Source organism: Lepidochelys olivacea (genome assembly GCF_965140295.1).
Source record: "Lepidochelys olivacea isolate rLepOli2 genome assembly, chromosome: 6".
In the NCBI taxonomy this organism is placed as follows: domain Eukaryota; kingdom Metazoa; phylum Chordata; order Testudines; family Cheloniidae; genus Lepidochelys; species Lepidochelys olivacea.
This window is the reverse complement of record NC_140416.1, coordinates 102,003,645-102,016,369: the sequence shown is the minus strand read 5'-3', so window position 1 is coordinate 102,016,369 and position 12,725 is coordinate 102,003,645. Positions and strand designations below refer to the sequence as shown.

Below are 12,725 nucleotides of genomic sequence, written 5' to 3'. Positions count from 1 at the left end.
TTCTGCAATTTCTGCTGAAGGAGAAACTGAGCTATGAAGAAGAATGGGGGAGAAATTACCTGTAATCATAGAATAATTCTTCATATATTGCCTATTCACAAGATTTTATGAGTTTTAATTATATGGAAGTTTGAAATGTCTGCTTTAGTCCATTATTAATATCATTTGGGACAAAAAGGGTTTGCAATTGAAGATGAAACTTCTTGCAAATTCTCAAAAAAATCATTCATCCTCAGATGAAGTGTTATTATTTTGGAGAGGATTTGCTGATTCTTCCTGCATAAAAGAGGTTGAATCCCTGCTTTAAGTTTGAGCTCATCCTTAACCATATAACTACAACTGGTGCCTCCTTAATATGCAGAGAGCCCTAGAACCTGAGAAGGGAGAAGGAAAAATACTGCAGTGATGATAGATACTATGGTGCCTGGAGCTGTGGCACAATGTAAGCTAAAGAGACCATTGTACTGATTAATGTAAGAAAGTGGGGTAACTATACTTTGCTTTTTTCAGTCATAGATCTTACAGTATTTTACAAAGTAGGTAATTATCGTTATCGCCACAAGTGCATGCAGAAACTGAGACCTATGGCAGGAAAGTGACTTACCCAAGATCACGCAGCTTGTCAGTAGCCAGGAATGCAACCCAGTTTTTCTGGCTTCCAGTTCAGTGTCCTGTCCACTGAACTAGATCTTCAGTTGCTGTAAACTGTCCTAGCTCTATTAAAAACAATGGAGCTTCACCAGCTTACACCAGCTGGGGATCTGGCACACGTTTTTAACAAGTCAATCTGCGGCATCCGTACTTTAATCCAGTGTCCAATGGCAATGCAGGAACATAGGTGGAGACCATGATTTATATTTTTGTTGGCCTCAGTGAAATCTGTACAACAGTAGCGTAGATGGAAAACTCATAACATACACCAATGTGGATGAAAACCATGGTTGTGTGGCTAACATAGCACACTGAAGAAATTATTCAAGAACAGTTCATCCTACTGAAAATATTTCTCCCATAAGACTGCCAAGGTCAGTGTCATCTTGGATTATCTGCTACATAAGTGCCAGCCACAAAAGTTAGACCCACCCAGGGGCTGTACACTCTCGGGCAGAAGGTCACTAAACACTCGCAGTTGATCTATGGCTCCTGAGACTTGAAGGAAGAGAACAACTGCAAGTATAATGTGCAGGGGTTTTTTTGCTAGCTGAAGTGTATATTATTTTGGTATACAAATAAGTGAATAAAACATATTGAAGTGGATTAGAAACTGTGGGCTACCTGAAACTACCTGCTGAAGGCTACTTGCAGAAACTACCTGCCTTATCAGATGAAAAGTCTATTTGGTGCAAAAATGCCAGCCGTAGAATATAGCCTAGTCATAGGTGGAGCTAACTGGTCATGAATAACTAAGCATTTTTAGTTCATCTGAGCCATTTACACTGTTAATTGCCTCCTTGGCATCTCCCACTCTTTGTGGGCCTGATCCAAAGTCCAATGACATCAACAGAAAGACTTCCGCTGACTTTGCTTTGGATCAGGCTCTATATGGTCCACTCTGGTGCTTAGGAGTAGATTAGGAAGCAGCATCGGAAAGCATCATTTTCATGCACTGCACACAGGAGAAACAAAGTAGTGAAAATGTAGCAGGTGTTGCAATGTCTTTCAACTTTACAGACATAGGTACTCAGCAGTGGGCCTCTGGCTAGTCAGGAGCACAGGGGTTGTCTCCAAGCCATAGGTAATATCATCTTTCTTCAGGTATGACTGAGAGGGGCACCCATCAGGCCCAGGACCCTTTGAATGATTCTTTCACTTAAAAGGACTTTGTTGTAATATCTGGCCTCACCTCAGAAAATGCGTGCACATCCAGAGCATTTTAGGCATGGAATACCTCCAGGAATACATCCAACCAAAATTGGCAACCCTAAAGCCAAGTTGCATGGGGAATTTACACAGTGAGTTATTTTTAACCCCTGACATCAAGAGACATAACTTCTCTGTGCCAGAAACCACAGACTGCAGGAGCTAAGGGGTTAAAAGTCTTTATTTGTATAACAACTATATTCACTTCTTGTATTTTAAAAACCTAAGCTAGGGGGGCTTAACGCACCTGACTTTACTTTTTAAATAAAATCTGAGTGCTTCACTCAGCAAACTCCAATTTAAAATCACAGCAGGAATGACACTGGGTTGAGACAGAAAGCACTTTTTCCTGATACAAGCCTGTCAATTGATTTTAACAATGGACGTTTTCTTTCCATGGATCCAGTATTTATATTCATTTTGTCATTTGGAAACCTGTCTAGGGAAACATAACATCCCCCTGCACTGTAATTATCATTGCCTATGTTTCATGTGCATGTGTGAAATCATTCTGGGAGCTATGGAGGTAGCTAGCAGCACTGTCCGGAAGGGGACAGTCTATTCTGTGGAGGGGCTCCTGGAGTTCCAATAACGCTAGAAAGGTCTGTGCAAAAAGCAGCCCTGGCACGGGCTCCCAGGATGGATTCAGATCATTCCTTTCTCCCAATCTTCAGCCACACTGGTAGAAAAACAGCTCTGATTTACAGAAAGGTAAGGTTGTGCCCCTGATATGCTTGACTATGGCTCTATGAAAGAGATGCCTGCTAATGAGGACACCAAAAAGCGTATCTTCCAAAGCTCAAGGCTTCTTTTCTTCCCATCCCCCTAATTCCTTACTCACTTCTTTGCTCAGTTCTTCTTTTATGTACTTACTTTTTTTCCCAAGAGCAACTCCAAACTAGGTAGAGACATTTGCCCACAGTGCTGCTCAGCTTGGGGTTGGGGACAATGTCTGCTCTCATGGCTCACTGGGCTATGGGAACAAAAGGAAGAGAAGCCTGGGATGGTGGGTTTCTGCCTGAACCTACAGTGACTTGCTTCCACTTTCAAAAGCAACTTTCCTTGGCTGATCCTGTAGGCACTTACACATCCCTTAACCAGGACCTCATACCAAAAATAGTCCACAAAATCCAAGAAAAGGCTTTGGGATGTTCAATTCTCAGAGATCTTCCTTTCAAACCCACACAGGAATGAACCAAGCACCACCCCTTTGAGTAAGGCACACTGGCAAAATTTGCTTCAAACAACCTAGACTACAAGTGTCAGAAATTTATTTCCAGTGATGTGCTGCTGGTGAGGACCCCTGCATGATCCTTCTTAAATTTCTTCCATTGAAGTTAGGTGACATCCCTCCCACTGATGAAGTCATCCGCTTTCTGGAAATGGCTTAACTAGCCTTACAATCCCTGGGGATCAAGAAAATATTTCTGAAAAGCATTTGTGTTTACCTTTAGTGTGCACATGGATGGTCTTGTGGCTAATGCACAAGGTTAGGAGTCACCAGACTCTATCATGGACTTCTCTGTCAGGTGTTGAGGCTCATTAATGTTTGTGAAACCGATTGAGACTCTTTGATCTATGTCAACATGGAAGTGCAAAATATTATGGTTCTGAGAAAGCACTGAGATCTACTGATGAAAAGTGCTATATACGAGCTAGGCATTATATTAATTATTCATTATTATTTCTTTTTAAATGAATTCCCCCAATTACAAATACTCCTCCCCACAGAGTATGCACTGCTGGGGAGATCCTGTGCACAAGTGTCAGACATTTTATTCCAGTACCTGATTTTCACCATAGCCAGGTACAATACATGCTCCTTCTCCCTCACTCCTATTAGGTGGCAATTAGTACCAAGAAAATTAGAGATTTGCAGAATAAGTGCTCTACAAACACCTCTTTGTAAAAGGCATATTGCCATCTGTCAAAAGCCATGCCCCCCTCACCCTCTCCAACTATATCTCTGTGCTACCTTCATTCTGTGTTCTGTCCTGACTTGTAATTGTTAACTTTTCATAGAATCATAGAATATCAGGGTTGGAAGGGACCCCAGAAGGTCATCTAGTCCAACCCCCTGCTGAAAGCAGGACCAATTCCCAGTTAAATCATCCCAGCCAGGGCTTTGTCAAGCCTGACCTTAAGAACCTCTAAGGAAGGAGATTCTACCACCTCCCTAGGTAACGCATTCCAGTGTTTCACCACCCTCTTAGTGAAAAAGTTTTTCCTAATATCCAATCTAAACCTCCCCCACTGCAACTTGAGACCATTACTCCTCGTTCTGTCATCTGCTACCATTGAGAACAGTCTAGAGCCATCCTCTTTGGAACCCCCTTTCAGGTAGTTGAAAGCAGCTATCAAATCCCCCCTCATTCTTCTCTTCTGCAGGCTAAACAATCCCAGCTCCCTCAGCCTCTCCTCATAACTCATGTGTTCCAGTCCCCTAATCATTTTTGTTGCCCTTCGCTGGACTCTCTCCAATTTATCCACATCCTTCTTGAAGTGTGGGGCCCAAAACTGGACACAGTACTCCAGATGAGGCCTCACCAATGTCGAATAGAGGGGAACGATCACGTCCCTCGATCTGCTCGCTATGCCCCTACTTATACATCCCAAAATGCCATTGGCCTTCTTGGCAACAAGGGCACACTGCTGACTCATATCCAGCTTCTCGTCCACTGTCACCCCTAGGTCCTTTTCCGCAGAACTGCTGCCTAGCCATTCGGTCCCTAGTCTGTAGCTGTGCATTGGGTTCTTCCGTCCTAAGTGCAGGACCCTGCACTTATCCTTATTGAACCTCATCAGATTCCTTTTGGCCCAATCTTCCAATTGGTCTAGGTCCTTCTGTATCCTATCCCTGCCCTCCAGCGTATCTACCACTCCTCCTCCTTTTGCTTTTCTGTTTCTTTTAACTGTCAAAACCACCAAATTAGAATCCCACTGGCCGCATCATCCTCCAGCTAAGGAAGATTTACAGCTGGTTTTTTTAGCATTGAACAATAATAATTGAACAGTAAATAATGCAAGTGAAACTTACAAAATATGTTGGCTGACCCAATCTGCAGTTGTTTATAACTGACACAGATGTAGAAATATGGTCATTTTATGGCGGAGAATGAGAAATGCCTCTTTATCAATTCCCCCTACCCACCCCACAATTGTGGAATGGTCCCTAAAGGAGATGTGTGACTGGGAGCAGGCCTTGTGAGTCGGGAAAGAAAAGAGAAGCATATGGACAATCACCGTATACACTTATGGACTGGCCTAGCATTCCTTGATTACTCACTATCAGTGGGAATTCTTATCTATACACAAGAAATGCCTAATCAGGTCCTTGATACACTGAAGTATGTCTGACACCTGAATCTTTAATAAGGTCTTCAGTGTATAACACATAAATCTTCGAAAAATTCAGGAACAGGGAGGGAGTTTCAGGCAAAGAAATAAGTTGTAAAGCCACATTCCACAGATATTCTTTTTAGCTATTTTTATGCAGCCCCACCAGCCTAGTGCTGTTTGCTTGTATATAAAACCTACCAGAAGCCTGATCCAGTTGTTGTTGAAACTAGAGGCAAAGTTCTCATTGACTCCAATGGGAATTGGCTCAGGCCCTACAAGCAGAAGTCACTGAGATCAGAGATTACACCAAAAACAAGAAATGACTTATTTTTAAATTTAAAAATATCCACCAAAATTTTCAGCTTAAATTTGTTAGTCCTGTGGAAAAGGCCCTAACATTGAATCACTTTGTATGATAGCACAGAGGAGAGTGTCGTGTGACAATAGTAAGAGTCATAGAAAGAGTCCCTTTCTTCTAAAACTAAACAAATAACTTCATAAGTATAAAGAAAACAGTAATATCTCGAAAGTTACAATCTCTCCCTCTCTGATTCAGTATTCAGCTTCTGCTTAGAGCCTTTCCCCAGCTCCATCCCTCCACCTACGTTCCTGATTACAGATTATAGAACCACTACACCTATTCTTGCAGAGACAACAGTGAACCTCGTCACAAAAAAGCAGGAAACATGTGCCAAGAGAAGCATCACAGAGAATGAATGAGACAAACATTTTCACCAAAATATATATATATATATATATATATATATATATATACATATCAATGTGTAATTCATGCTAAGGATAATGACTGGACATGATATTTATTAAATGTTAATAAGCACAGCCAGTGAATCCTGCGGTTGCTTGTCTTGTTGCCCGCCTTTTTAAAAACCTGGTTATTAATTTGCTTAGCTGGATCTAGTATTTTTTATGGAGGTGGCATTTATTTAGACAGTAAGCTCTTCAGGGCAGGGGGTTTTCTTACTGTGTGTTTGTACAGTGCCTACCATGGTGGGGCTCCAATCTCAGTTGGTGCTAGTGTTATAGAAGTAACTAATAATAATAATTGTGGTTCAGTGTGCTGAGCACAAGACGAGAAGCAACCTGAGTTTTTAATCACAGATCTACCACTGAGTCAGGAGTTATACTTGGGCCAGTCACTCAGTGAAACTCCCACTGAAGTCCAACACGGCAGTTTTAAATCCCTGCATATAGAGCCTGAAGAGGGAATAGCTGGTATCCTAGTCCACAGGCTTCCTGCCCACAGACAGAGAGAAGGTGGGAGATTGAATTCCTTCCCTCAACCTACTTTGTTCTCCACATGAAGCTCAATGGCACGAGTCAGCTAGAGACACATGCTAACTAGTGAAAATCAAAGGCATTATGATTAAAACCTACTTAGAAAGTTCCTTCACACTGGGAATGTTACTTTAAACCTGAAGCATTGTAGTGAGTATCAAGTTGTATAGAGTGATTAACTTTTGAGACAAACCTTTTTGTATAGACAAAAACAGTTATTTGTAGGGACAAGCTGTTTTGACAACATTCTTCTCTAGCAGAAAATAGCAGGCTTCCTCTTATAGCACAGACTAACAATAACATAAATCTACATACAGTTTTTATTATATACTATGTGAAAGAAATAGCATCGTTGCTTATTTGCACTGCATCTGCTATAGATAAACTAAGGAGTTAGGGCCAGATCCTCAGCTGGTGTAAGATGGCATAACTCCACTGAAGCCAACAAAGCTATGTCAGTAAACAACATGCAACGTCTTGTCCCCTACTGGAGAAAGAGCCATCAAGTGATGCAGGGCCTGACCCTTTATCATGATACTTAGCTTTTTTTACAAGCATTAACCGACTAAGCCTCAGTTTGGGACATGTCAATAAGATTTATTAGCCCCATTTTACAGATGAGGAAACTGACTTACATAGAGGTTGGTAGCCTGACATAACATAAGAACATAAGAATGGCCATACTGGGTCAGACCAAAGGTCCATCCATCCCAGTATCCCGTCTATCGACAGTGGCCAATGCCAGGTGACCCAGAGGGAGTGAACCTAACAGGTAATGATCAAGTGATCTCTCTCCTGCCATCCATCTCCACCCTCTGACAAACAGGCTAGGGACACCATTCCTTACCCATCCTGGCTAATAGCCATTAATGGACTTAACCTCCATGAATGTATCCAGTTCTCTTTTAAACCCTGTTATAGTCCTAGCTTTCACAACCTCCTCAAGCAAGGAGTTCCACAGGTTGACTGACTTTCAGAAATGCTGAGCACCTCAGCTCCTATAAAAGTAACATAAGCAGAGGAGGGAATGGAATTCATCCTGCTACCTCCAGGCCATGGGAAAGAAAACTATGTGGTAGAATTGCAGTTGCAGAACTGCCAAGATCTCTATTCAGTGAATCTGGGACACTGGGACTACAAAAGTGCAGATCCTATGGGCTCTCCCCAGTCTATCCTAACTGTGCCAATCAGAGTAGTGTGGAAACCACCAACATGGTACACAGGGTGTGGAAGCCTTCACATGCAGGATGGTCTGCCTACCACACACGTAACCCCCTTCCCCCTCCTGCACAATCCCACAATAGGGCTTAAGTGACAGGGGCTTTGCATAGTTTCACTGTACCCGGATGAATTTCACTCTGACTGAATCAATCAAATACAGGTGTTCAAGACATCTCTGCTCGTTTCACTGCTCCACTTCTATATTTTCATCGTTAAAACGAATAGCCATCATCTTACACGAAATATACTGGCCTAAATGCTGTTCTCTGTGCACAGGTGCAACACTACTGAAGTCAATGAGGACTTTAATTAGTCCACTGAATCAAAAAATGCATTACAGAATTAATCACAGAGGGAAAATTCCCTTTGGGAAAGGAAACCAGCTAATAATACAATGCATAGCCAGATGCAGGATTTTTGGTACCTCATAAGTAGAATCAGATAGGACTGACCAAGTCTACTTCCATAAGCTCAACTGCACTAAGTCACTAACACTATTCATCTTACGGGGTGTTTCCAATGACAAGATATCCTGTAGTTATAACACATGTCAAAGATGCGGTTAACAATTTCATATTATGTATTGAAGTAACAATACTTTATAATGACAGGTTTCAGAGTAGTAGCTGTGTTAGTCTGGATCCACAAAAAGAACAGGAGTATTTGTGGCACCTTAGAGACTAACAAATATATTTGAGCATAAGCTTTCATGGGCTACAGCCCACTTCATCGGATTTATGCAGTGGAAAATATAGTAGAAAGATTTTATATACACAGAGAACATGAAACAATGGGTGTTACCATACACACTATCACAAGAGTGATCAGTTAAGGTGAGCTATTACCAGCAGGAGAGAAAAAAACCTTTTGTAGTGATAATCAAGGTGGGCCATTTCCAGCAGTTGACAAGAACACATGAGGAACAGTAGAGGGAAAAAATAAACAGGGGGAAATAGTTTTACTTTGTGTAATGACACATAATAGTCCAAAGGAGCAGTTACAGTGTACACTGTCAAATGTTTCAGTGTTTAAAGAATGCATCCATCTGTACCAAGCCATATTGCGCTTTGACGCAATGCCCACCCTTTAATATGGCATGTCCTAGCCTTGAAAACATCGGTGCATGGAAACAAAATAGAAAGGACAGCAGTGGAATGGATGACCTTTTGGCTACTGTTTTGATCTTCAATATAACAGGATAGGGAACAGGATGTGTTTATTTTTAGCATCATGGAAGCAACAATATAATAAAGTTCAAGCTGGGTATTCCATTAAAAGCCATTATTTTTTGTATGTTTTAAGAAATGCTCTCAAAATCTGCTCCTGCAGGGAATTTAACTATGTTTGGCTTTGCATCCCAGGGCTACTCTGAAAATTTGAACAAAATCCATTAAGTATTTTTTAATTTAGGTACACATGAAAAAAATACATGAATCAGACTTTAAGATACACTGTCTTGACATTTGCATTCCACAAACTTAAATGTGGTTTTGTTTTCAAGCATCAAACTTGGTCCTGATACAATTTTTCATCAGGGACAGTTTCTGATACTTTTACTCTGGGTTAGTAGCACTTTACTCCACAAACAGTCCCACTGATTTTTATGGGATGACTTGTGAAATAAGGTACTATTGAATATGATTAAAAGTGTCAGAAGTATTAAAAATGCACAATACATCATTTTCTTTACTGACTTAGGCATGCATCAAGTTATAGAGGCATGATTTACATTTACAAAGGTCATGCTGGTGTGGCCCCCTCTCATATCAGACTTATCTATGTGCTTTGTCTTTAAGGAAAAAGAAAAGGAGTACTTGTGGCACCTTAGAGACTAACCAATTTATTTGAGCATAAGCTTTCGTGAGCTACAGCTCACTTCATCAGATGCCAAAAGTACTCCTTTTCTTTTTGCGAATACAGACTAACATGGCTGTTACTCTGAAACCTGTCTTTAAGGAGTAATCCTGGGACAGGTATTTCTCCATCCTGCTCTGTGGTAAAGATTAATTATTTAACTTCTCTGCAACCTTTTATTATCTTTAAAACCTAGTGGTCCACCAGCTTTTCTACAGGCCTCCTAACTTCTGATCTTCTTAAATAAGATCTTATTATTTGTCTCGATTGTCGGTTGTTCTTCAGATTTCTTTTTCTTATCCCACTTAACATCCACCTTGTACCTCAACTGCTCAAGTTTGGTCCTATTTCCATCAACTGGGCTGAATGTTAATACTTAGTACTTTTACAGAACCTTATATCCAAGGACTTCTGAATATTTGACAAAATTTAACTGGATAGGTCTTTCATAACTCCTGTTAGGATAATTATGGTAAGTAATATTATCTCCATTTTATAGATGGGGAAACTGAGGCAATATTAAGTGACTGGCCCAAGGTGACATGGCATGGCACTATTCAAGGTGAGACCAGAATACCAGTATCCTTATTTTCAGCCCTGAGCTCCATGCATTAAACACAGAGAATAATATTTTGGATCATATATCTCTGCTCTGCTATATAATCAGACTCTTAAAAGGAGCATTCTGGATTCAGACATTCCTTTATATTCTCTTCCACAGTAAACTAATCAGGAATGGCAAAAGACTGTGATTGTCCTGTCAGTGCATGTTTCCATACCTCTACTTAACACTTCTCAGGAACAAAATACTCACATACATTCAATGCATGTGATTTCCAGCTAGAAAGTTAGTTTTAATTAACTTGCCCTCTCCTAATTCATTCATGTCTAGTTAATGTGGATAAGAATAACATTCTCCATCTTCTGTAGCTGAGTCACACATGGAGCTGTATCCCCATTCACTCCGGTAGGCACATGCCTTTATGCTTTCAGGGATATATGGCTGTGGAATTATTTCCAAAGCTCTGACATATTTACAGAGAACTTTTCCCACCACATAAAATATTTTTATTGCATGGTATTAAGACAACAAAGTGGTTCTTCTTCAGTCTCTGATGTATTTTTGCCATCAAGTTGTTTTTAGTCTCACCATTTATTTTTTTCCTTTTGATAAAGGAAAAAAAATCTGAAAGATTACCTTGGATAGAGGAGTATCACTGGGGTTATTATGTTTTTATCTCTTATTTGCCATATTATCTGTGCCACCATTTTGTGCACAAATACTGTATTAATAATGCCCTGTACAAATTCCTGATAATAAATGGGCAGTCTTTTAATTTCACAACTGGATGTTTCTCCTCTCTCTCACCCCCCATAGTCACTGCTACCCTCCCCCCCATGCTTGTAAAGCCCACATAGGATTTTTCTATTTGCAAATTCTCCACTGAATCTAGGACCTAACTCCCATATATAGTAAATCAATTACAGAACTAGTGTTTATATTTAAAAGGAATGCTTTAGGAGAGATCTAAAATAACTGGGAGATATTTATTCCAACACTAAAAGTATATATCAGCAAATCCCTTTCATATCTGCTACCTAAAAAAAACACTGCAATTATTAATCTAAAAGTCTGAATGCAAATCACTGAGAGGAAAATTAATGAAAGAAGGGATGGTCTTGTGGTGATACTTCCTTTCTCTCACCCTTTGTTTGTCTTGTCTATTTAAGCCTGTAAATTCTTTGCTGTAGGGACTGTTTCTTACTGTGTGTTTGTAGAGCTCTTAGCATGATGGGACCCTACACTTGACTGGAGACTCTAGGCACTACTATAATAAAAATAATTAATGGTAACAATAATGTCTGTCTCCCACAGACCTAAAATAGATATTGACTGCTACTCAGTATCATTAATATTTCTTTAATGCAGATGAGGTACTCAGTGGTGTACAGTGCAAAAAACTAAAGATAGTCCTTCCCTGCAAAAAACTCTTTGTTCTGATTTGGGACAAACACATGTCAAAATATCATAATTTATGGTGGGATGAAAATTACAGTTTTCTAATCCAGAGGATGGGATAACTTTGCATGCATCTTTTTTCCTCGTCATACAAAAGTAAGTCATAGCCTCATTATTTTTTGTCAGCTTTGTGGAGGGACTTGATTGAGGACTGTGGGGATGACCTGGTCTGGGAAAGGCATTCCATACATAGAAGTCATATATTTGTTGTATTATTAAGAATAGACTTCTTGAATATAACAGACGCAGTAAGTACACAAAATAGTTCCAACTAGGGTGACCAGACAGCAAGTGTGAAAAATCGGGACAGGGGTAGGGGATAATAGGAGCCTATATAAGAAAAAGACCCAAAAATTGGGACTGTCCCTATAAAATCAGGACATCTGCTCACCCTAGTTCTAACATATGGGATCATCTCATTAATGCAGGGTCCAGTTCTGCAAGCTTACGTCCAATGAGTAGCCCATGGAATCAGTTACATGCATAGTTAACTGAAGTTGTCTTTGCAGAATCAGACCCATATTATTTAAGATTCTAGATTTCATCAACTTTAGAATACATAGTGAGATGGGAAGCTAAATACAGCCCCTGTGCAATTACCTTACAGTAAATGGATAAAATGGCATGGTAGACAGTGTGTTCTAAATCTCAGTAACAAACACAAACTGATATCAGAACTTCAGAAAAAATGACAACGAAGATTTTGGTATTATGTACAAAAGCTTCTGAGTCAAAGTAGTGCATGTCCTTACAACTACAAATACAATATGATCAAACCTAGCCTTGTTAATTATATGTATTATCGTTATTTTAGGAATAAAAAAAATAGTCCTGCTAAAGTGTTGACATTTGGTATATAATACATTTTAAAGGTTGATTTTGCCCCCAAATTTTTACAGCATAACTGAATACCAACTTTTTATTGTACTCTTTGTATTCTGGAAATGTCCCACTCCGTCCTAGTTAGAACCAAGTAATAATTGTTTGTTTTATAATAATTATACTAGCAGTACATATTCCTGTAAGCATGTAAAATGATTGTTTTAAACAATCATGTTTTAAATGATTTCTTAGTTATGACCCCTATCCACTTAATTGTATGTGTATATTTGGGGCCCAAGCCTTGATTCTG

At 39.9% G+C, this 12,725-nt stretch overlaps 1 protein-coding gene across 10 annotated transcripts in view; it reads right to left on the bottom strand.

Annotated features, from left to right (window-relative positions):
* The window catches only part of TUNAR (transmembrane neural differentiation associated intracellular calcium regulator), a 40,734-nt gene that overhangs the window by 17,048 nt on the left and 10,961 nt on the right, over positions 1 to 12,725 (bottom strand). Inside the window, exon 4 of one of the 10 annotated variants that reach the window (XM_084632486.1) lies at positions 5,398 to 5,471. The exons of 8 other annotated variants lie outside the window; for them this stretch is intronic. The gene's annotated coding sequence lies outside the window, so the exon portion shown is untranslated. Of the gene's footprint in view, positions 1 to 604; positions 692 to 5,397; positions 5,472 to 12,725 lie in introns of those variants that run through there. One more of the 10 variants, XM_084632479.1, reaches the window with a different exon arrangement.